The 25,230-nt window shown below is 45.0% G+C and overlaps 1 protein-coding gene and 1 long non-coding RNA gene across 2 annotated transcripts in view; one reads left to right on the top strand and one right to left on the bottom strand.

Annotated features, from left to right (window-relative positions):
* Window positions 1-25,230, bottom strand: part of LOC142572666 (kinesin heavy chain-like) — a 164,619-nt gene that overhangs the window by 120,565 nt on the left and 18,824 nt on the right. The gene's annotated exons all lie outside the window — the stretch shown is intronic.
* LOC142572665 (uncharacterized) lies at window positions 5,514-23,184 on the top strand. The gene is made up of 3 exons (XR_012826119.1): window positions 5,514-5,668; window positions 15,413-15,471; window positions 21,677-23,184. It is a non-coding gene; the product is annotated as an uncharacterized LOC142572665 (long non-coding RNA).

Genomic DNA, 25,230 nt, shown 5'->3' with positions numbered 1-25,230 from the left:
TGCCGCGCTATAGAGCAGGCGACGACGAGCGGTCGGGCGAGTAACGTGCGACGCCTTGCGTGTGGCGGAGAATCGTTCATTCCCGCCATAGGGCGCCACACAATGAAAAAGGAACGTACGAACACATTACACTGGAGAGCAACGGTAGTTTGTCCCGCAACAAACGGTTTGATGGGCTCCAGTAGCATTGGCCGCGCGTTTCTTTTCTCGCTACACCTCGAATCGCATAGCGGCAAGAAGTCGTGGAAGTGAACAGCAATGAAAGTGGTCCCGTTCGTCGGCTCGTGGAGAAAAGGCCGCAACGCGATGCGATACGACGTAGCCCGCCGAGGTATATGCACACTGGACGGAGAAGGCAGGGTAGAGGTGTATACGTTGATCAAGTTCATGAAGAAACTACACGGTGAGGTACAAGTATCGGTGTGGTCATATCGATCACAACGGGAGGAAGAACGAAGGGGATATGAGAAAATGGGGAAAAATTATTTCGCTAGTACTGTCCCGCGACATTGTGCAAGCTGCAATAAAAGGAAAGTCGGGTCAAGCATAGACAAGAAGCTGTAGCCGTTGCAAAATAAGCCGAAATCAGAGATGCGCCTTGTACAAAAGAAACAAAGAAGGTGACCCAAGTCAAACGTCTGTTGCATTAATAATACGTCATAATCTGGGCTACACAGTAATAACGGCAGTTCAAAAAGAAAGAAGAAGGATGCGCCTACAACTATCTAGTACTTGTTGTATTGAAGCAACAACATGTGTCAACCGTGTACTAAGTAGAAAGAAACATCCGGGAATGTTTAAGATCGTGGTTGAACCATTTAAATTCGGGCCCCATCAATGGTCCTATCGATGAATGGGAAAAGCATACCGTTCTGCGTCCCCCTGACAAACATTTGATTTCCCCGCAAAGGATGGTGCATGCTCACACGAAATGATGGCCAAACATATCGAGCGAATGGACGCAAGTACTAGAATATACGTTAAATCAATGCTACAGAAGCACGGCGATATTGACACGTGTACTTGTCTTTATCGGGCGACACGTTTTGCCGCCTAACAAATGTTATCGCACAGCGCGGGACGAGCGTGCATGTATCCGAAGTTTCTGGAAAGTTATCGATGCTTCTATCCGCTGTCTGTTGTCGCCGAACCTTGTGTTATCTGATTTCATCGCTTGACACGAATGGTGTAGAACTTTGTAGAAGGCATGCGGGTCCCAACGGTTAATCTGGAACATTCGATGACTGATCTATAAAAGCCGACGCGCTTGACCCGCTGATCAGATTTTCGACGATCGCCGACTGTGTTCGCCGCTATCGTTGTGCTTTAAGTGTAGCCTGTTTTGTGGGCACAGGTTCGCCCAATAAAAGCTAGTTTTCTCTTTCACAGTACTGCTACTGTGTTCTTTCTTCACCGTCACTACCACGTGACAATATACTATGTAGTATATGTCAATTCACTACATCCACATAAGGACAACGCACAGGATACACACAGAAATAATATTACACAATGACGACTTTACACACAGAGTTACAACGAACGAAACCAGGACAATGCTAGAAGATCTTGAGAAGACGGCAGGCCTAAATCTGTTCACGACAAGCGGGGATTAACTGTCCGCCCTGGATGTGAGACGAAGCAGAAGCAGCACGAAAAGGAGCAACACGAGGAAGAAACGCTGCGTGTCGCCGGTCAGGCACACAAGGCGAGAAGAAAGGTCAAACAGAAGAAAAGAACAAAAAAAAAAAAAGAGGGCGGAGGAGGCAGAGTAACACACCACCTACAGACCAAGTTCTAGGTGGTGTTGTGTAGCGAGACCGAAGGGGCAGAGACGAAGAAGGTCTGCGGGTGCAACAATGGCACGATATTATACACCGCGCCACGGCAGCAGCTACATGCCGTGGCCGTCGAGCGGTGCGGAGGTGTGCTTGGGGGACGACGGGGGCAGTGACGAAGTAGGGGGGCCGCGCTTTAGGAGAGGAAAAGAAGAAGTAAATAAAGGAAACAAACGTGCGAATCCTGCATGCATTCATGCAAGCCCTTTCTGTTTTGCCGCGGAACGCTCCAGATACGCTCCGAATGTGGGTTAACTCACAACGACGGCGACGACGACGAGGGGAGCTCGCCCCTCGTCGGCGCTGCGGCTCGTGGCCGGGCCACGATACAGCGGCGCGCCGAAGGAAGGACGCCGCCGAAAGGCTCACCTCGGCGAGGGATCATCAAAACAGCGCGGCAAGGAGACCACAACGTACACGCCTCTGACCGTAAATGACCTAACCAGACGAGACCAGACAGGGCTTATCTCTGTTTCAACGCTCCCCGGGCCGCGCTCTACAAAGGCGTGCGCGCTCTTCTTGGGGGATGCGCAGTGCGCGTTCGTCTTCCAGGCCGGCGCCGCTATGTAGACGACGTCCTGTCCACAAAAAAGAAAAAAAAAAGAAGAAACAGATTGTATCATACGGTATACACGAGCAGGGAACGAAGGCACCGCGTCTCGGGTCAGGCAGCCGCGAGCTAGATAACGACGAGGCGCGCTGCACCGTGTTGACTCGGCTTCTCTCTCGGCAGAGGACGACGCAGCGCTGACCTTTTGCCCGCACCCGTTCTACAATGCTTCAACCCCACCCTGCTTCGACGATCGAGGGAGGCGGAACGATCGCTCTCCGCTGGGCGGGGGGGGGGGGGGGGGCTTCATTTTAGTAGTAGTAGTGATTTTAAGATGAAAGGAAAAGATATTTTACTCGAGCCTGTGTGCACTGTAATTAGAGTTTCGCCTCGTTCTTATCGCCGGTCCCGAGCAAAACGGCGCAAACATGCGCGCATGCGGGATAGTCAAAGAGGAAAGGTCGAGGAGGTCGGCCTGAGGTGCATTATCTGTCCGGCCTACGTTATTACAATCTTCGTGTCGAACGGGTATAGAAAGGGGTCGGTAAAACTTCTAATGGGAATTCGAGAAGCAATAAACGGAACGCAGGTCAACCGATTGCAGGCGGAAGAGGGATTATCGCGATGACTAAATATGATTTAATAATTTAAACAAAAGCAATGCGGAAATCGGACTTGGAAGCTTTGACTTGGCCACACAGGATGAACGGTAACCGGGAGAGACGCACGCTTTGGGCCAAATCGACATGCCCCCCTCCTTTTTTTTCTTCTTTTTCCTTACATGAACAAACCAACTGATGATAATGCGAATATGAATGACACTTCTCGCCCTATACTGAGAGAGAGAGAGAGAGAGAGAGAGAGAGAGAGAGAGAGAGAGAGAGAGAAACGACCACTTATTGACAGTAACCTGAGAAAGGCGGTGTGCGCTGAAGGTCTCATTATCTCGTGCCGCAACAACCGCTTTCGGCTGAGCAACCTGCTGGCTCGCGGTCAGATGGAGACGATACGGCTATGTCTCAAGTAATTACGTCGCGCGTCAATTTCACGCGGAGCATCGAGATGCTCGTAACGACTGTAGCACGGCGTCATTCGACCTGCAAGGCTGCCACAGCCATTGCTATAAGTTAGCCTACACAGCCTCGCAATGATGCTCGAAATGATGCTGTTGTCGTATAGGGCGATTGCGGGCAACAGAAATACAGCCACCCGTGGTTCGTTCACATTGGCAGCGGTGCACACAAGATTGACAAAAGAATACGTGGCGATCAAAAGTATCCGGTATTTCATCACGCGACAACGCGGGCGGACGCCCCGATGACAAATTTCGCGGCCTTTCTCACGTCGTAGGAGAGAAAGGGATCTCGGAATATCGGTTATTTCTCGATATCCTCCACAACGTTTGCATTGAAGCCTTGCCGTTTACGTAAAACCTATCTTCTTCTTCTTCTTTTTTTTTTTTGCACAATGAAAAAAGAAATATTGCTACGTGCTACTCAAAGAAGAGTAACCATATATACTTATGACCAGCAGTGGCGCAGTCAAAAAAAAATTTTTTTTTTTTAGGGAGGGGGGAGCGGGCTCGAACATGACCGGGGGAGTTTGCTTTTCACCTCCCCCGGTGAACACCCGGCCAGGCGGGTGCTGTCGCATGTTATTTTATGACAGGTATCCTGGTATACAAGTTTCTGTGGGGGACGGAGGGGGACGGGGGTTCGCACGCGGGTGCAGTGAGAAGGCCTTGAAAAATTGTTATTAGCCGGGCTTGTTGGTATGACGACATAATAGGGCCAAATCGCAAGCACGGAACAACGAAGTGTTGTTAATTTCTATAGACTCGGTTTTGCGCTTTTTACTATGTAATGACGACAGCTTTCCTTATGCGTAGAATACGACGTTGCGGACAGCCTTCCGACATCTCAACATAGTCATAGCGGTGAGGTACCGGGAGTGCGGCACTGCGTATACTAGGCAGCACCGCGCACGATGAAAGAAAAAAAAAAAAAAAGAAGACATACGCTTTTGTTCCGGATGTCAGCGACTAGGCATGGCTACATAGTGCGTCATCAAGTCACGCTATTCACGCAATAACGTGCCTACACTTTCCCTGTAACGACAAACAACTTCCTTAATAAATCATACATGCGAACGGTGACGACGCAATAAGGACGGAAGCACGCGACGTGCAACGTTTCGTTCCTGGGACACTGCGACGGAATACTTAACCGGCGTCAGTCAGAGAATTTCTTTCCTATGCGTTGTGGAATGACTCCATCTGTCTGTAGAAGTCGCAACCGCCATTTTTAATTGTACTACACAGTTTAGCTTAAAAGTAAGTAATAAATCTAACCGACGAGTTAGATCGCTTTCTTGCCTGGATTTTTATTTTAGTTTATTATCTGAAGTATCCGCATGTCCAGACAACAAAAGTGAACATATCAATCAATGAATCAATCAGTGTTTGTTTCTCGAATACAAAAAGAAATACATCGTTAAACTTACAGGCCCTTCAAGTACCGGGCTCCGTATCAAGCAAACTTATGAAACTATGCTGTACGTAAAATAGACCACCGCGTTCCTGCCCCTGAAATAGTTTTTCGGAAGTTCAGGCGCGCGCAGTCCACCCAGTGGTGGACGCAAAGAAATAGCTTTTAAAAGATTCCAACGTTTCTGTTTCGATGCCAAGAATGCAGTAAGTATAAGAGCGCGCCCTTCAGCGAACTGCGTCTGACACGGAATACGCAGCTCCTCTGAATCTTGAACACAGCGGGCACGCGCGTCAGGCTTACACTGTAAAAAATTTCCGTAATTTTACAGTCAAACCTGCCGTAAAAATTACGTAGACCGTTCAGTTTCATGAAAAACGGCGGAATTCTACGTAAAAAAACGGACGTGAGCTCTGTTTTTGAAATACGGAGAACCGTCCGTAATTTCATGTGGAGGGCAACTGAGCATGTTAAGAGCGAAAAATCAACACGCAACGAATATAAAGAATAGACACCGCCCACGTTTACCAGCAGTTACCTAATATCACCATAGGTAACGCTGCTTGAACATTATTCATAGGCGAATCGTAGTACGCACGCACAAACGGAAGAGGTTTCAGCGGTGGCGCTGCTTACCACCCTTCATCGCTTCTACACGACGGGTTGCATTTCTCCGCCTCAACAGTACAGAGTGGACAGCGGCTGGAAATGGCGGTGTGCGGTGGTGGTATACCTGTTGCATTTGGGATTTCACTGAGAGAATAAGAAGGAATCGACGATGGACTGCTACGCAAGTAAGTGATTTAAGTGTCCTTTTTTGTTGTTGGTGCACGTCGCGCGTGCGAAATGCACCGCGATGGCCGGTGACGGGCTGAACTGTGTTGTGTGAGCATGCCCTGTCAATGCCCTGTAACGACATTCCCGCTTGGCCATGAGGATTGATAAAGCCGCGGCATTGCGAGTCTGTGATAAATGGTGTAGCGTTTGTTGTGCTCATTTCATATAGAGTACATTGAGGCGCGTAGGCAACATCAGCGACGATGTCGTCTGTAGCAGTTCGTTATCGGCTGTATGTGGCAGCTGGTTTACTGACGTTGGCATTCCAGTTTTGCAATGTGTTGTGATGTGTTCTTGGCATTCCAAAATAAAGTGAAGTTACTGTTCCCCTTAGCAATCTCTCACGGCGCGGTGTAACACTATGTTAGCCGTATTCGGCGACGCATTGCATCACAGCGAAATTCTTTTTCCTTAAGCTTAGGACGCAGTGTGCTTGGCGTGCATAATCGCTGTGTTCATATCCGTAATTGAAAGACTGCTTCTGGAATTGAAAGTCTGCTTGTGTATGAAGACCTCATAGAGCATGTTGCATGCGATGCCCCTACATCACAATGAATGGACGGTGTAGCGTGCTTGCTGCCGTAACCTCGTGCGATCTGCAGTGTTACGTAACACTAGTGTAACACGGTGCCTTGGAACACTTTGGGATCGAGCCCGAGCAATCGTGCGCGATCGCACTTGAAAGTGTCCGCGTGATACCCATTAAGGGTCGCTGGAGAAGAAATTGATTATTTTGCTAGCTGGTAATCGGCACCAGATGTTTCGCGAATTTTTGTTTTTGTTTTGTTTTTACTTCAGACAGCTACCAGGGTGACTATCAACGTTCTGACGCAATACGTCAGCATTTAACGTAATCTGGGAGTGGATTGCCACGTAAATTTTGCCCATCTGCGGCTTAATTGTAAAGCAAGTGCATGTGATAAGTAATTTTTAACGTAACCTTGACACAGAATAGCGGTGCCAAAAAGTGTGTAATGGACATCCAAAGTTACAAATGTTCCAAACTGGTATAAAAAATCAAAAGATGTGTCAACACTGATGTTAAAGGCTGGTTCTAATACTGACTGTCTCTAGTTGCATAGACTAATTTTCAGCATATAGGCATCAATACAATAATTATTCTAAAATACATGTTGTGAGTTATGTAGAGCAAAATGTCTGCTGTTTTGCCGAATAGAAGGTGCTTCATGAAGTCTTTTTTTAAATGAGTTGAACGATACAATTGAAGACACCAAACGATACCACAGCAATCGGTAATTCGGTGACAAGCTTATGTGCAAGAGTATTTGTATATGAAAATGTTTTTGCTTTACTGTGGACGACCAGTCTGAAAATACCTGATATTATTTGCTTCAATTGCAGCTATTGCACCAGTGAAGGATGTCTGTGTGCCGGTTTGTGCGCAGTTTCTCAGCCAGTGGGCCTTAGAAAGTGTGCCACAGCAGTCTGTCTAGTGGTGCTCTTTGTTCTGGAAAGCTGTGCCATTCTATTGTATATCTGTCTTGCATATGCAATCTTAATAGACAGTGACTGCAAATGTTGGTGGAATGACGAGGCCTATGCAAGTAGAGTAATTTTTGCAGATGCATTCAAAGGATAATTGATGATTTGTTTTCCTGTGGCAACAAATTGGTTCAGTATGAGCACGTCGACTTGAAAGGGATATTGATTCATACCTGACTTGGTTGCACATATGAGTGGTGTTTAAAAAACACTTATAGTGCCAGAGTTCAAGATTTGAGGCAACAGATAAAACACGCACCAATAAAATAACTGTTTGTCTAGTGTTGGCTTAATGAGTATGCAACAACACTGCACACTGATCGTTAGCACCGTCATGCATGGGCTCCATGGTAACTAAGATTAGCCACGAATAAGCTCACTGTGAGCTAGTGTTGAGCTAACTATAACAGATGAGTATGCGATGATGTAATTAAGTGCAACATTGGAAGGCAACGTAACAATGTAAAATTATAGCCTGAGCTCGCAGCTGCGTTGCATGGTCAGGCGACCAAAAGATATGAATATTTAAAAGGGAACGAACAGTGCTACTGCCAGTATGAAGTGACAGTGTTGTACACAGCAACATATTCCCTTTGTCCTGTCTGTAGCCCTGTTCGGTTCCCTTCTAAACATGCACCAAGCAGCCCAATTCAGAATGCTCCGGCAGGTTAAGTGATGACACGCTAGCATAGTGGGAGCTATTCTGAAAGTTATGTCTGCTATGAAAATGTGTCATGAAGATACTTCACTGCTAAAAATTTGGTGTACAACTGCACAAAGCAGCATCAATAGCTATGTTGCTCCCCCATGTTGTGTCAAGGGTCTGTGCATGTTTTGTAAGATAATCCTTGAGTCGTCGGCCGGTTTGTCCTACATAATTGCTGCTGCAGGACAGTGGGATATTGTAAACAGCACCAACCGTAGTACCTATGAACTCCAGCACATACTTTTTGATGTAAACTTCACGTGTTGCCCTGGTCCGGTTAACATTTTGTACGTGCCCAGATTGCTTGGCACTGAAAATAAAAAGGTAGTTTCAACTCTCTGAACAATTTGCTTGAATTGATGGTTGCCTTTGTGTACAGATTGCATAACAGTCATAGGCCTTGGCTTACTCGAAGTTGTCTGACCTAAGACGTCAGCTACGTTCAACTCCATTAAATGCTTCTTGGCAATGCATGCTAAAAGGCAGTGCGAACGCACTGTTAAAAGCAAACATTGTACTTGGTTATGGAAGCTCCCCTCCACGTCGGGGTGGTACCAAGTGTTAAATGTGATCTCCGGTGTTCCTGTAGCAACAACATGCTTCAGTGTTCAGGTGCACCAATAGAAAAGTTAAAAACACCTTTGAGTGCAGGGAATAGCTCCAGCTCGATGCTCACCACAGAAAATCTTCAGGCCCAGATAGTGGAGCTTGCCTTTCAGTAGTAGTTTTGCTTACTTGAACATGCGTGGCACTTTGTAGGAGACATTAAATAGTTGCTCAACCACTTTAATTGTGACTTTTCACTGCCGAGAACACTGTCAGCTAGTCGTAAAACACTAGCTGCTGTAAGAACCAGCGTAGTAAAGGTATTCTGCTTCATTGGAAACTTTCTACCCTATATGACGTGAAGTAAGGCTACTAAATGGGTTGAGTTATTTGTTTTCTGTCTTCTCTACAGTGCTAGATGAGCTCATGGAAAGGGGAAAACTACATTTCAATAGATGAAGTGCCAACAGAGACAGCACAGTCAGAAAGAACAAAGACAGGACAAGGTGCTACTTGCAACTGTTTATTGAGGTCAAAAGCACTGAATATATAGCCATGGGGAGAGGGGGAAGAAAAAAAAAAGAAGCACTGATTATGTGAATGCGCATGTGCAAAAATATGGAAGATGTATATGAAGGGAATCATAAGATTAACCAAAATCTAAAACTTATCTAAAAACATGCGTTCATTTCTGTAAATAGTCGGAGACGAGGTGTCGACACAGGCGTCCCCTCTTTTCTTAGTCTGGTTGGTCTCCAAAAGTTCACGTGCCACAGTGTCATTGCTTTTAAACATGATTGTTGTATTAGGAAGCCTTGCTTCACGTACTTGCTTATTCTCATTCTCACATGCCTTGCAATGAAGCAGCAAGTTTGAGCCATAACCATTTTTGAGTGAAAGCTTGTGCTCCTGCAGGCGTTCATTAATACATCGGCCAGTTTGTCCGGTTTACTCCTTCCCACACTTCAGCGGTATGCAGTATACGACCCCTTCTCCGTACTTCACAAAAGGGTTTGTGTGTTTACTAGATCACTCTACTTTCTTAGTCATCATATCCAATCAGACGGCACAAAGTAGCAAGTTTTTGGGGCTCGGAAGAAACCACAGGAATTTTGTATTTGACGATGACATGTTTAAGATTATGTGCTGCTTTGTGAGAATACGGTATCACCACTGTAGCTTTCTTTTCCAATGTTTGACCTTCTTCACTGCTTCAGTTTCTTTCTTTTTGCACCTTTTTCAACAACGCCTCCGAAACTTTGCTCAAAACCAAACAAGGAAAGCCAGCTTTCTTCAACTTCAAAATCTGTTCGTCAAAGGTTTTGTGTGCCTTATGACAGCACAATTCTTTAAGGGTAAATTCAAGGCACATAGTGGCAATCGCACGTTTAACAGTCTTGGAGTGCATAGACTTACATTGCAACAATTAATTGCAGGGTCGGTATACCGACCTCGTGCCCGCAAGGATTTCTGCCGTATCCAGTGGCGATACCGTATTCTCACGAAGTGGCGCGTAATCTTAAACACATCGCCGCAAAATATAAAATTCCTGTGGTTTCTGCTGCGCCCCGAAAGCTTGATACTTTGTGCCGCCTGATTGGATCTCATGACTCTAAAAGTAGAGTGTTCTATTAAACATACAAATCCTTTTGTGAAGTGTGAAGAAGCGGCCGTATACCGTGGAAGTGTGGGAAAGAGTGTATCGGACAAACTGGCTGATGTATCAGCGAACACCTGTGGGAGCACAAGTTTCCACTGAAAAATAGTTATGGCTCAAACTTGCCACTTCATTGCAAGGCCTGCAGGAATGAGAATAAGCAAGTATGTGAAGCAAGGCTTCAGGATACAACGATCGTGCTTAAAAGCAAATACACTATGGCACGTGAGCTGTTGGAGGCCAACCAGATTAAGAATAGAGGGGATGCCTGTGTCAGCATGCCTGTGTCTGAATATTTACACAAATGAATGCATGTTTTTAGATAAATTTTAGATTTTGGCTAATCTTATGATTCCCTTCATCTTCTGTGTTCTCGCGCGTGCGCCTTCACACAAGCAATGCTTCTGTTTTTTTCTTCCCCTTCTCCCCATGGCTATATATTCAGCTGCTTTTGACCTCAATAAACAGTTGCAAGTAGCACCTTGTGCTGTCTTTGTTCTTTCTTACTGTGTTGTCTCTGTTGGCGCTTCATCTTCTGAAAGCTCTTCACCAAGTAGTCCCCACAACGTGTTCTACTGGAAAACTACAACTAGACAGTGATCTTCCATTTCTTGACCTCATTGTTTTCTTTGGTGAGTGTCATGTGCACTGCATCTATGCCCCGTCTTTTAAGGAGGGAATTCTGCCTTTCGCATCAGCGCACTGTTCGGCTGTGAAGCTCTGTCACAGAAGCACGAAATAGCATCCTCAACAAGTCGAGGAGAACTTCTATACCCAGGTCTAACATTGGCCTACAGTGGTGTGACCACTGTTAGATCACGTTCAGAAGGTCAGCCATGGTCTCAAAATCTGGGTTCAAAAAGGTGAATCAGACCAGGCCTTGGCGCAAAGTGTAGCAAGAGGCACATGCAGCAGTTCAACTGTGTGGTTGTTTACAACATCCCGTTGTCCTGCAGCTGCAACTAGGCAGGACAAATAGGCCTAATATTTGTTTGTGTGTGTGTGTGTGTGTGTGTGTGTGTGTGTGTGTGTGTGTGTGTGTGTGTGTGTGTGTGTGTGTGTGTGTGTGTGTGTGTGTGTGTGTGTGTGTGTGTGTGTGTGTGTGTGCAATTAACCAAAAGTCTTAGCCTGCGCTCGTGTTGTTTGGCCTTCTCCCATCTTGCGCTCGTGTTGTTTGGCCTTCTCCCATCTTTTCGTGTTGTCCCCAAGTAATCAGTCGGTGTCACATTCTTATAGAATTTGCAGTTATGAGATTCATGCTTTGGAACATGATCAGAAGCTACCAAATGGATGACATAATCCATCTACATGTGTTAGTGTAGATAAATGTGTCTGTGCAGTAGGGGTAGGGCATCATATGTGCTTGTTTAGCACTTATGTATGCACTTTTGTTTCCAGAGCTTGTGACACAGTGATTCAAACTATGTCTGTGAAAACAGTGCTGCACGTTGCAAGGAAATGTTACAACACTTGTAGGTGAAGCTCGGTGTTGTGAGAGGTTATAGAAACTTGCTTTTTGCAAGTTTCTAGAGCATTTTTTAAAGATGCTTCTTTAACTACCGCGTGCATCGTGTTCATGACTCGCTATAAAACTGTCAACAAGTATGTCCTTTATGCCATCCGTTTCTAAAGATTACATGAATATAATTAACCCCCCGAGGGTCGATCTTTTTCGCCATATTCGACCGCCCAGGGTCGATTTTTTTTATTGCAGATTCCAATTCTTAGGGACTTATTTCGAAAAAAATTTACCGTAATTTTTCTAGGGTGTCCGTAAAGCCACAAAAAAATTATTTTGCGTTGGTATATATGGTACTCGTTATTCATGAATAACAATAATAAAAAAGGAAATAAACCTATAAGAGTAAAAAATTTGTTACATTGTTATAGTTCAAGGCTTTGAAAATGTGCACACGAGAATACTTTGCAAGACTCAAATGTTCCTGCTCTTACACTAATATGTACTATTATGAGCAATATCTAAGGGAACACAGGAACGCGTAGAAAACACCCTCAGACCCAGCTATATGGGTGATATGCAGCGGCCACCGTTGGAAACAAAGTGGAAAGGGGGACGCTGTTCTAACAACTGTTCGCACTCCCGCCATGCGTCTGCAAAGTGCGGAATTTCACATCGCCAGCAGACAGTGATAACACTGTTCGATATTGCGTCACTGGTAACCTTTTGCGTCGAATCATTACAAAAGATAGCACTGTTCCGGACTTCGATATTGATTTATGGTAAATCTAAACCGGGAAAAAATTGTCTTTAAGGGTAAGTTCAAAATAATTTTATTGGCGCTTGCCGAATATTAAAAAGATATTGAAGCAAATGAAATAAGGCAGTAGCGTTATCGCAGCTTATCCTCGTCCTTTGCTTTGTTCGTTGGTGGCCTAATAACGCGTCATGCCACCGTCGACTTAACGATGGCCTCTGTTCTTTGAGGCAAAGATGCGTAGAGAGCCTCGATGAGTGCGGTATCACGCTGAAGGCGGGCTTCCACTCATGTTCTATTGCTTCCCATAGTTGGTCGGAGTTCGCCAATTCTAGTGAGCTCTTCGAAAGGTTCACTTTCATACGGCCCCAAACGTGCTCTATAATGTTCATGTCGGCACCCTTCGCACACCACTGAAGTTGCATTACCCCTCGCTCTTCCAAAAGGCGCGCCACGTCCTTCGATGTGTGAACGGGAGACAAGTCCTGTTGGAAAAAATAACACCCATCCAGGTGCAGCCTGTTCAACACATAGGGGATCATCTGGTGCTCGAGCAGAGTGCAATACGCAGCACTGGTGAACCTCCCATCAATTCTCACCAGTGGGCCTAGGCCTGCGTGGGAAATCGCCCCCCCCCCCAGACGTTCACAGACACGCGTCCACTGGCGGCCACCTCCTGGATATTCTGCGGACTAAAGCGTGTGTTTGCGGTCCACCACACTCTCTTTCGTTTGTCCCAGCGGCTCGAGAACGTGGACTCATCAGAGAAAACTACATACTTCTACCCACTTTCACTCCAGCTGCGGTGTTCAGTAGCGAACCTCAGGCGAGCCGCTTTGTTGGCTGCGGTGAGCAGAGGTTTCTGTGCGGCGATGCGGCTTTGCAGTCCTGCTTCTCTAAGCCTTCGTCGTACCGTGCTGTCGCTCAAGTTGTTCAAGCCAAGAGCACCTCGAATGTCTTTTGCACTTTGAAATGGCTTGTCGCTGACGGCAGCCACGATGCAAAGGTCTTGGTCGTTCGTTGTTGATCGAGGTGGTGTGCGGTGCGGCGCATCGTTTATGCGTCCTTCGTCTCGGTAAGCCTGGATAATCCGGTTGACTGTTTTCAATGGGCGGCTTGTCACGAGAGCAATATTGCGCTGCGTATAACCTCTTTTAGACATTTCTATTATATCTTCCCGCTCTTTAAGAGGCACTCGAGGCATCTTGAGGCTGCAAATTCAGGGTTGACTGCTCTGCGTGGGCCACTGCAGTGTGCGACGTGAATTTTCTCTGAACGAACTTCGTGCAACAGTCGCACGAGAGACAGTTTGTCAATGTTCTTTTTTTTTTAATTTCTCTTTATTCTATTCCTCTGTCGTCATTGGTTTGAGCGTCGTCACTGTTCGAGGTGCCACTGACAACCGAGTGCGTCGATTCAAATAAAGAATCGGTTTGAAATACAGGGCAAACTTTTTCTCTGAGTACTATCAAGCGGTTGCACGAACAAAAAAAGAGAATGAAAGAAAAGAAAGTGAATCGGTGTAAGTCACTGGTGACGATCACCATCTTATCGGCTGTCGGACGATCCATGACGTAAGCTGCTCCTTTGTAGAAATTCCAGCGTGCTGGGAGTGCCAACAGTTAGTGGAAGAGCACTCCCCTTTCCCCCTTCATTTTTCACAGCGCCATCCGCGTATCGCTCCGAGTCTGTTTCAAGGCTGTTTGCCACGCGTTCCTGTGTTCCCTTTCATATTGCTTATGATAGTACATCCATAGTGTAATCGAACTGTGTAGGTGCATGCACTCAAGAAAACTGTGCGGTTGTGTGCCCATCAAAAAAGCAAAACATGTGACAAACTTCCACTAATCTTCATCTTATCGCCAACCAGATGCAATTAGTTTTCGCGAGTCTCAAAAAAAAAAAAAAAAAGAAAAGGAGCAACAGAAGCGCATGCACGGCAGCATCCTTCCTATGCGCACCCCTGCGAGCACTAAATGAGCGAGAAACAAGGCGATTAGTAACGAGATAGCCATCAGTTTTGCAAGCGCAAGAAGCCGAAACGGCCTGCGAAAACAAAACCCCAACCGCCACCCGCCCGCGCGCACGCCAATGCGCAAGCGGTAGTACATAGACGCGCAGGAGCAAACTAGCGCTAAAACAAACCATGCAACGAAAACTGAGAGAGCGAGGCGTGCAAAAGAAATTCCCTGTATTTCCACATAATGGCAGCACATGACAGAAAAGAAAACGTTAGGAAATTGTCGCGCTTTTTAAACCTACAGATAGTGCCGTAAATATACGTCATTGACCCTTGAAGGGTTAAGGAGTCATGCTCCTTGAAACAATTTCCCGTAACAACATTGCAAAATACCACCTGAGGGTCTCGCATCTCTTACATCTGCTGTTTTGCACATCATAATTTAATAAAACTGCATCTAGTAGCTGCACAGCACAGGCCCCATTTTGTTTTATCACACTTCTTTGTCTTTTCTCCCCCTGCCCCAGGTCTTATTTCAACAACTGCAGGCCATCATAAAATTGCTTCAACATTGTTGACAGATTCCAATATTTTTTTCCAACCATTCTCTCATGTGATCTAAAGAAAATTAACTTGATTAGCCTGACATGAAGATGAATTCGAAATAATTTATTGTACTTGCTTGGTAGCACTGAACTGTTTCGTTAATCAATATAATACTTACAATTCACCTTTGTATTGCTGGGTACCGGTAGAGATATGGTTAGTTATTCACCAAAAAGGCTCCAGAATTTTCCACCTTCTTAGTGTAGGTTAGACACTCACTTGTTGCACTTCACAAAGAGCAACTTGTGGTTGCTAGGAAATAAAGGTTTACTGAGAATTTTCATGCATCCAATTTGATTCTGTGTACTAGCATGTTTGTATTAGCATGTATTTCATAGAGTTGCGGCTCCATAAAAGTACATTCTGTCATTCAATGTCTGTGACATGGTCAAGCAGGTTGACCATATCTAATTAGAACTTCCTATGTTCTGGGGCATTTGTTTGCAACTTAAATTATGTGGTTTGGTGCTGTCAGTGTAAGCCTAATGTCGTTTTTTGTTCTCCCAGGAAGGACGCAAGCATTGCAAGGAGCCATTTGACTTGCCGCCACACTAATATTGTATTTGGTAAGGTCTATTACAGATCTTATTTCGCGTAGTATGTGCTATAGTTGTGTACAATGTGTTCAAAACTTCAGTAGGTGGGCTGTTCGACAACAGGTGTTTACAAATTAATAATTATAAAAGATGTTCAAGGTCATTAGTGATACAATTGCTGCTCACTGCTGAATTTTTTTCCAAATTAAATGATGAGCCATCCAGCAAGTGCGGCTCTCCTGGCTAATTATACAAACTTTCAAATACGGTTAATTTTTTATCACAAGTGTACAGCAGTTGGGGACAACTGTTCACAGCGACAATTTCATAATATTTACTTACATGCAAAAATGAGTCAAAGGTCAGGTGTACTTATGAAGTTTTGTGAAACAAGTTCATCATCATATTGCTTACTTCATTGAAAAGTTTGTCGCGGAATTCTCACTTCTATGAACAGATCAACAGTTGTCAAACGATGGTCGTCTCTATAGCCAATGTTTGTGCCAGAGGCTTGTCTTCAGAGCACTAACAAGAGACTTTGCCATGCAGCTTGAGCTGATCAGTATGAAGAGATTACATAGGATAGGAACACAAAGCATTAGTGGGCCTCTTCGATTATCAGTCCTTGACAGTCCTGGACTGCTTAGCACTGCTGTCCCGCATTCGATTTTCTCAATCGGCTTCGGAAGCCCCATCCACCAGTCCGAGAGCAGCCAGTATCGCATTCATTTTACCAGAAGTCACAGACTCTGCGGACTCTCAGAGCTGTCAGCAGATATTTGTTCAGACATATGCAAGTAGCTACCAGACAGCGGCTGTCTTAAAAAGATGCATGCGGGCTTGATGCTATGTTTTAAAAGAGGCTGTGTGTTTATATGTACTTTGCGCGTTCCAGACAGCAAATATCATGCACTCAGCTATCGCTTCTGTTAAATCGATGCTTTGTGTGCCATAATGCGAGGTTTTCATGAGTGGTCTAATTGCTGCAACCTTAGTCCTTGTGTTTTTTAAGGCAAAACACAGTGATCAGGCGCAAATGCTTGCTTTTCTTGATGTGTTTCGTGACATCTGTCATGCTCATTGCTATATGCATAGTAAACAGGTAGATTTCGCTGTTCAGATGAGTGAAACTGGTGGACGAGGAAACATATCATATTGCATGTAGATATTTAATGCTGGTAGCTGGCGTGGCATACAGGGTGTTTCACGTAACTTGAGCCAAACATTGAAAATATGCAAATGCCACGTAACTGGACAGAACCAAGGTAATGTTGTTTGCCCTCGCTTCGACATACTCATTTCTTTTTCATTTCGCCAGATTAAATCATTAGTATTCGGTAATTAATCAACTTCCCAAATATTATGATTAATACATGCTACATAAAAGTGTTTTTCCTAGCGTGAAAGAAGCCTGCAAATACACACTAAATTGTTGCGTGACTGTCCATTCGCAGCACTTTTTGTGTATTCGCGAGCTTCTTTCTCGAAAAAACACTTCTACGCAGCATGTCTCAAACAACAGAAAGCTGTATGGGGAGCTTTTCATGTTGCTCTACAATTTTCTCATGGACGCTTCTAATCTGATTATAATATTTGAAAAGTTGATTAATTAACGAAGATGAAATATTTATTGTGGTGGAATGAAAAAATATCTAAGTATCTCCAAGTGACGGCAAACAACATTACCTTGGTTCTGTCGAGCTACGTCACATTTGCATATCTTTATTGTTTGGCTCAAGTTACGTGGGACAACCTGTATAATCAGAGCTTCACAGATTGCTGTTGACATGTGTGCTGATTCCTTCTGTTACCCAAATTCGGAATTTTGCTTTTGGATGTGCAGGATTAGTAGACAGTGTAGACGCGCTCTGTCCTAGACACACGTCAGGCCTTTAGTAGACGGTTTCACGAGCTTTGAGGATATCGGCCTGTGCTTTGTGGGTGAACAGTGATGTGGCACAACCGTGTTTTTGCTTATTTTTGTGTGGCAATGACGCTTAAATTTTACAGGAAATGAATGAGCTGGCTTAAATACAGCGGTTAAGGGGCCCGAAGAGCGAGAGCACGATGTAAACTGAGCTTTGTTAACATGTTCAATGTGCTCAGGCTGCGATTCCATTATGCAAGCTTTATGGTTGTGTCGGCGACATGGCCTCTGAGACTGCACCATTTTGATGACCACGCTACTGAATTTGCTGGGTAGGGCGCTATCTACAAGTAGCTAAAAGCACGAGGTCACGGGATTGAATCCCGTCCACGGTGGCCGCATATCAATGGGGGCAAAATATGAAAACACCCATGTACTTAGATCTAGGTGCACGTTAATGAACCCCAGGTGGTCGAAATTTCCGGAGTCCTCAACTACGGCTTGCCTCGTAATCAGAAAGTGGATTTGGCACGTAAAACCCCATAATTTAAGCAGCTAATAGCAGACAACAGCAGCCAGGAGAGCGACTTCCAATCACGGTGCTTTCAAACAAAACCTTGGACAGTCCCAGGCAGCGGGATCACATGACTGAGATGCGCCCTTCTGTCAATGCAAGCCAGACCAGAAGCCGCAGGTGGTTTGCGGACAGTCTGGGACTGCATAATCGAAGGGGCACAGTGCTCTCACATACATTATGTCCACTGCAGGACGAAGGCCTTTCCAAGTAATCTGTAAATATATATGGGCGAGCATTGTTTAACTGCGCGAACAAACGAACCACAAAGACAGCGAGGGACAAGGACGGGCGCAGACTTGCAACTAAAGTTTATTCCACAACGTACACATATAAGTACACACCTGACATACACCACTGCGCGTGCGCAAAAAAAAAAAAAAAAAAGGCAAGGTAAAAGAAAAGTAAAACCTTGTATAAGCGAAACGCGACCTACCTACGCTCGTCAATAAACCTCATCTCACTGTTATGTAAATAAACTGAGGTGTCACTGACACATTCTTGTCCCTTCTTTCTAATATGGTACGCCTCGAGTAGCTCTCTGGCTCGGCTATCTCGGCAGCGGCACAAAATCTTTGCTTCCTTCATGATCGGCTTGCACGTGCATGCCAGGCAGTGGACAGGCAGGTGCCCATTCGCTTTATTCCTAATAGACAATTCATGCTCACGCAAGCGCACATTCACACACCTTCCTGTTTGACCTATGTAAACTTTGCCGCATGATAGAGGTATCTGATATACTACTCCAACACTGCAATCTACGTGGGAAATGGAGTGCTTTGTTCCGCACCCTTGGAAGTTATTTTTACTTCTTCCTATGCGCGAGCATAGCCCAGCGAGCTTGCCGGGAGCCGAGAGCGCTATCTCAACTCCATACCGTTTCGCAACCTTCTTTAAGTTGTGGGAAGTTTTGTGAACATAAGGCACAACTGTCCGTTTCTTATTTTTGCGCTCCCTTGCGTCTTCAGCAACATTGCATTCGGCTCATTCGAAAACGGTAAAGCGGGCAATAGCCACCCAGTGCATCATATCAGCCATAAGAAAGTCCTGCACGCACAAAATACAGGAAAGCTTTGACAAGCAGATTGTAAGGCTGGAAGAAGCCGGTTTCCCGCAGTCAGTCATTTCAGCAGTAGTGGAGGCAGTGCTTAAGAAGATAAAGACGCAAGGCAATGTTGCTGAAGACGCAAGGGAGCGCAAAAATAAGAAACGGACAGTTGTGCCTTATGTTCACAAAACTTCCCACAACTTAAAGAAGGTTGCGAAACGGTATGGAGTTGAGATAGCGCTCTCGGCTCCCGGCAAGCTCGCTGGGCTATGCTCGCGCATAGGAAGAAGTAAAAATAACTTCCAAGGGTGCGGAACAAAGCACTCCATTTCCCACGTAGATTGCAGTGTTGGAGTAGTATATCAGATACCTCTATCATGCGGCGAAGTTTACATAGGTCAAACAGGAAGGTGTGTGAATGTGCGCTTGCGTGAGCATGAATTGTCTATTAGGAATAAAGCGAATGGGCACCTGCCTGTCCACTGCCTGGCATGCACGTGCAAGCCGATCATGAAGGAAGCAAAGATTTTGTGCCGCTGCCGAGATAGCCGAGCCAGAGAGCTACTCGAGGCGTACCATATTAGAAAGAAGGGACAAGAATGTGTCAGTGACACCTCAGTTTATTTACATAACAGTGAGATGAGGTTTATTGACGAGCGTAGGTAGGTCGCGTTTCGCTTATACAAGGTTTTACTTTTCTTTTACCTTGCCTTTTTTTTTTTTTTTTTTTTGCGCACGCGCAGTGGTGTATGTCAGGTGTGTACTTATATGTGTACGTTGTGGAATAAACTTTAGTTGCAAGTCTGCGCCCGTCCTTGTCCCTCGCTGTCTTTGTGGTTCGTTTGTTCGCGCAGTTAAACAATGCTCGCTAATATCTACCAACTCGCCCAACAACAAGTTCTTCTAAAAATATATATGGCTTGCGCCAACTGACTCCATCCTATGCTTGCATATTTACAAATTTCGTCATGGTGCCTAGTTCTTTACCGTCCTCAACAGCGTGTTTTTTTTAATTTATCATGCATATCATTTTTTGTCGTTCTGTTGCTTGTTGAGCAAGCCTTCATTCTCAAGCTCCATTTTTATCATGTCAGGTTTCAGTCTCTTAGGTTAGTTTTAGCACAATGCAATGATGGTACTTTTATGTGACTTAAGTCTTCTAAACAATTTATAGTCTTTAAGTTTTCTTCTACTCATCCAGGACTCCTGTGACTAATTGCCTTAAGTAACATACTTCATTGCCTTCTTGCCCTAGAAAATGTAACTGGTGCCTTCTTGCAGGCCTTTAAAGTGGCAACATATGTACTGCCGACAGTAGGGCATGTTCAGATAAATTCAACTGGACATGCCTGGCGATCACTTTTAATTTTGATTTTAAAATTTATTTTGCTGCCCGAGCCTGGCAACAATGAAATTAACCTTAGTTTTCCAAGAAAAAAAAGGTGTCTCTGCAAAAAGCAATATAGAATTACCTGTTTAGTTAGAAGCATTCTCCCTGTATTTTACCGAATCTGCATTTTGGATAGATCCGCAGGAAATAGTGTTGTCGCTGCGGCTTTAAAAATATTTTGTACCAGACTGCAGGCCAATAGCATTAATTCCAACTAATTACCACAGAGTACCCCCACTACGGTATAAAGAAGAAAAATTTTGGAAAAAAACATTGCATAAATTGACCAAAGTTTTTTTTCTTTGCGTTTACTAACAGCACGGAATTCGGCCATCCTGTTGCCATGAGTCATAGAAATTTGAGCAAATAGCTCTGTCCTCATTGGCTCTCAAAATCTACGGGAAGTGCTCATGTTTAGGCATGTTAATGAATTACTCTACTTTAAAATTTTTTAGGAGAGTCTTGATTCATTTCAGAAATTTCCCGAATTAAGCACATTCACATGAAGCAATGCAATCTGAAAAAATATGTTGCATTATTTGTTTCGTTATGGAATTGCAAGTCAAGAAATGGACAGAATAAACAGTACTGCCTGCCAGAGCCATGTATGGGGTCCAGGCATAATTGCAGGCTTCTTTACAAAAAGGGCAAATTTTTCGGTGAACACAGTGCAATATTATAACTTTTTATGAAGATGGGAAGGGTATGTTGATGCATTCACAACCGTAACTTTCAATTTTCACTGCTTGAGTAAAAAGAATATTTCACATTGATACTTCTTCCGTGACACAAACCATATCCGAAAGGGGCTGACGGCTGTTGTGACACAATTGTGGTGCAAGCATGGTTTTTTTGTATTGTTGCTATTCTACCAGCCTGTCAGCTGGACAATATCTTTGGCTTGCTTGTTCTGGGTCGGAAGTAAACAACATGCATGGTTTGCGCTTGTTTCAAGAGTGCTTCATTGTTTTGGGAAACAGTAAAATCTGCAAGGTTGTTTAATGGAGCAATAGAGCAGTGAAAGTTGAAAGCTATGGTCTGCAGTATGTGGCCATGGCAGCTGTACCTAAATATGGGAGAAGTAATCTCCGAATGTCATAATGTGCACGTGACATCTTTGGCTGTTCCAGGCAAACCATCAATTGACTTGGGTCCTTTCTATCTGAAGCTTTTTATGCTATAAGGCTACGAATGAATATATACCAACATGGCTGAGTCTGAACCATTTCTTTTGACAAGAGCACTTGTAGTGACAGTTGTGAATACGAATTCATTGTTTATCTGAGTAACAATAGTGATGATGATGATGGTAAATAATTGAACAGCCTTAATTGATTGGTGTTTCTTTCTTTTCAGGCAAAGCCGAAGGCCTCTGCAAGCAGCCAGTCATTCCAAGTCTCAACCAATCCTTCCTCTAGTCAGCCAATTTCTAGTGTCTATGCGGAAAGGACTTGCGCAAGAGTGGACACGGGACACTAAAAAGGCGACAAAGACAGGCGTAAACTTCCAACCGGTGTTCATTACAAAAAGGTATGTATATGTACTCTTGCACACTTGATCATAATCTGTTACAATCATGCAAGTCAACATGGCCATCACAAATAAACGAGCGCACCAAGGCCTAAGGCGGCTTCCTGCATACAGACCCCAGATATTCAAATTCTTTAACAGTCAGTGCTATAGGGATGGCTTGCTAACACAGTTGCATTCTGCAATAGCCGCTGCCTCAATGATGAGTCTAGTGTTTTCTTTCACACTGCTTGCTATTATTTCTGTTTTTTCAAACAGTCGATGACATTTGCATTGGGAGCAATGGATTCCAAGGAAACCTTCTTTCCCTTTTTGTACTCTCCGATTATGTTCCTCTAGTCTCAAGTTTAGGGAACTTCCCATTTGTCCCACGTAACGCTACCCGCAGGAAAGAGGTATGCTATACACTATTCCTCTTGAGCATTTGATGAAACCCTTTCTCTGCACAATGTTGCATGATTTTGATTGTCTGCTGACAGGGCTGGTTTTGGCACATAACTTAGATAGCTTGCGGGGTGCGGAAGAAATGACCAAGACTGCAGTCCTTTGGCCTATTTTCTTTAGTTGCACCTATGTGATACTGTTCGCAGGAATCTAGCAGTCATCCCATACATTCACGCTATCTTGCATAAACCAAAGAAAATAGGCCAAAGGGCGGGAGTTTCGGTCATTTTTCCCGCACCCAACAAGTTATCTCAGTTATGTGCCAAAACCAGCCCTGTCAGCAGAGAATCAATTTCATGCCACATTGCTCACAGAAAAGGTTTCGTCGAAATGCTCAGGGGGAGTAGTGAATAGCACACCTCTTTTCTGTGGGCAGCGTTACGTGGGACAAACGGGAAGGTGCCTAAATATGAGACTACACGAACATAATACAAAAGTACAAAAGGGAGAGAGGGTTTCCTTGGAATCCAAAACTCCCCATGCAAATGTCATGCACTCTGAAAAAACAGAAATAATAGCAAGCAACGCGCAAGAAAGCACTAGGCCCATCATTGAGGGGGCAGATAACGCATAAGGCAACTGCATTAGCAAATTATCCCTAGCGTTGACATTAAAAAATTTGCATACCTGGGGTCTGTATGTGGGAGGCCGCCTTAGGCCTTGGGGCGGCCTTAGTGCGCTCTTGTAACTGATTATGATCAAGTGCACAAGAGTACATATACATGCCTTTTCATAATAAACACCAATTGGAAGTTCGCACCTGTTCTTGTCACCTTTTTAGTGTCCCGCGTTCACTCTTGTGCTGGTCACTTCAGCATGGAATACCAACTAGCCCGGTCTCACACCCTGCTTTTTTCAGTAAAGCAGAATAAACACAGGTTTTTTTCAGATTCAAGTGGCTTGTTGTTTCTCGAACACAAATCTGTATGTATGCTGTGTACATGTTGGATGCAGAACCCAAGTGCAACATGACAACACTGACACGAAGAATAAGCGGTGTAGAAAACAATGACACTAGGAGGAAACATGCAAACACAGCACGTTCTGTGTGGTGTATTTCCTGTGTGCTATGATTTCTGCCCCATTTCCAGCTATATCTTAAATGATGTTGCAAGTTATCCACGTTGTAATGTACGACTTGGGTGGTTCATTGCCCAAAATAACTTATTCCAATGAACGAAACAATTTGGCTCGAGAACACGAGCATTCAAGTCCCCGTTTCTTCATTACCAAAGTACGGTCATGTACTATAATCACAAGTACGGGGCTCAATTTACAGCATTTCCGTTTTACGGAACTCACCGTTTTTCTTATTTGCAAAATACGGTCAATTCTGTAATCACAACTACGGAGCTCACCGTTTTCCATTTAACGGAAATAATTTTTACGGCCTGTCCGTTCTACGGAAACACCATTTTCCATTTAACGGAAATCATTTTTACGGCCTGTCCGTTTTACGGAAACACCATTTTCCATTTAACGGAAATAATTTTTACGGCCTGTCCGTTCTACGGAAACACCGTTTTTCATTTAACGGAAAAGTGTCCGGCAACGTTTTACCTGCAACTTTGACCGTAAACTGAAGAAATTTTTTTTACAGTGTAACGATCGACCGTCGAACAACGCGAAAGCGGCGCGTGAGCGAGGCTTCCAATTTGCGCCGACCTCAATAGGCGGCGCAAATATGTACAAGGGGAGGGAGAGAGAGGACAGCCCGTTCCTCCCAGCAAGCTATAAACTATACGGCAGCCTGGAGCACGCGGCAACAGAACAAATAAAATGGATTAGCCCGTGTCCGCGACATCATACGTCCATCCACTAGCTCTCTCCTCCCTCCCTACTACATCATTTTTGTCCCCGTCATCGTGATGACGCGGAGGATCCAGAAATAGACACAGCGCGTACATAGCGCCCCCCCCCCCTCCCTTTTAGTGTCCCACCAATTCGTTCACCCCCTCTGCGCGGGTCAATTGCGTCATAGTTAGGAAATAGACAAGGAAACGGATGCACACTCGCCAAGACAAAAATAACCAGCGCGCTCGCGCGTCATTCATTTCCGAGGACTGTACGTGTGCGTGGGGGGGGGGGGGCACTTTCCTCCGGCGGAAACGCTCTTGCGATGAAGTCGCGGGCCACAACGGGGACGACGGAGGAGGGGGGGGGAGGGGCAGGAAAACGCAATCGAGCAAGAGGCTGGCTAGTTGCGCCTTCATTTAAAATGAATGTCGCCGAATACTGCGCAGTGCCCACGTGCACAACGTCGCCGCGCTAGTAGAACATGCAGGGAAAATTACGAAAGAGAAGGCGGGCAGGTTAGATTAGATATAGTTCAGTGAGGTTACCCCGGTTACACACACACACGCACAAAACTGAGCATGGAACAACGTAAAAAAAAGTGTGCGGAAAGCATTGACCATATTTGCCAAGCGAATAGCCGCACGCTTCTCGAGAGAGCTATTCGCTTTAGTAAAGGAATGATGCCCTCGAAGGCGTAAAACTGTAGCAGTGAGGACACTTTGGCAGCGTTGCTTGTGTCGTTGCGTAAGAGAACAAGGCCGTTAACGAGCATATATGTAGCGGTAGCATATGGGTGGCGAAGAGTCATGTGTGCGCTTCCTCCAACGGCGCGAGCGCTGGCGTGGAAGGCAAATAAATGTCATCCTCCTCTCCGCAACCAGAGCCATTTCCCGCCGCTCCCACAGAGAGGAAGGAGGGGGGGGGGGGAAGCGCGGCGGCCGGCAGCCAGTCCGCAGCACGACAGTATTGGGCGACGCTAAGGAAGATCGACTGCTGCTTTTCGAGAACAGCTGTTGACATCTCAGAGGTGCTTTAGATATATCGAAGTACAGTTGTAGCTCAAAAACGTGGTAACCTTTTCGCAGAGAGAGGACAACGTAAGATAGCACCACTAAAGTGTAGAACGAACCGAAGCACAA

Source organism: Dermacentor variabilis, chromosome 2, assembly GCF_050947875.1.
Source record: "Dermacentor variabilis isolate Ectoservices chromosome 2, ASM5094787v1, whole genome shotgun sequence".
Taxonomy (NCBI): Eukaryota; Metazoa; Arthropoda; class Arachnida; order Ixodida; family Ixodidae; genus Dermacentor; species Dermacentor variabilis.
The sequence above is the reverse complement of the archived record's forward strand: the minus strand, read 5'-3'. Positions and strand labels throughout refer to the sequence as shown.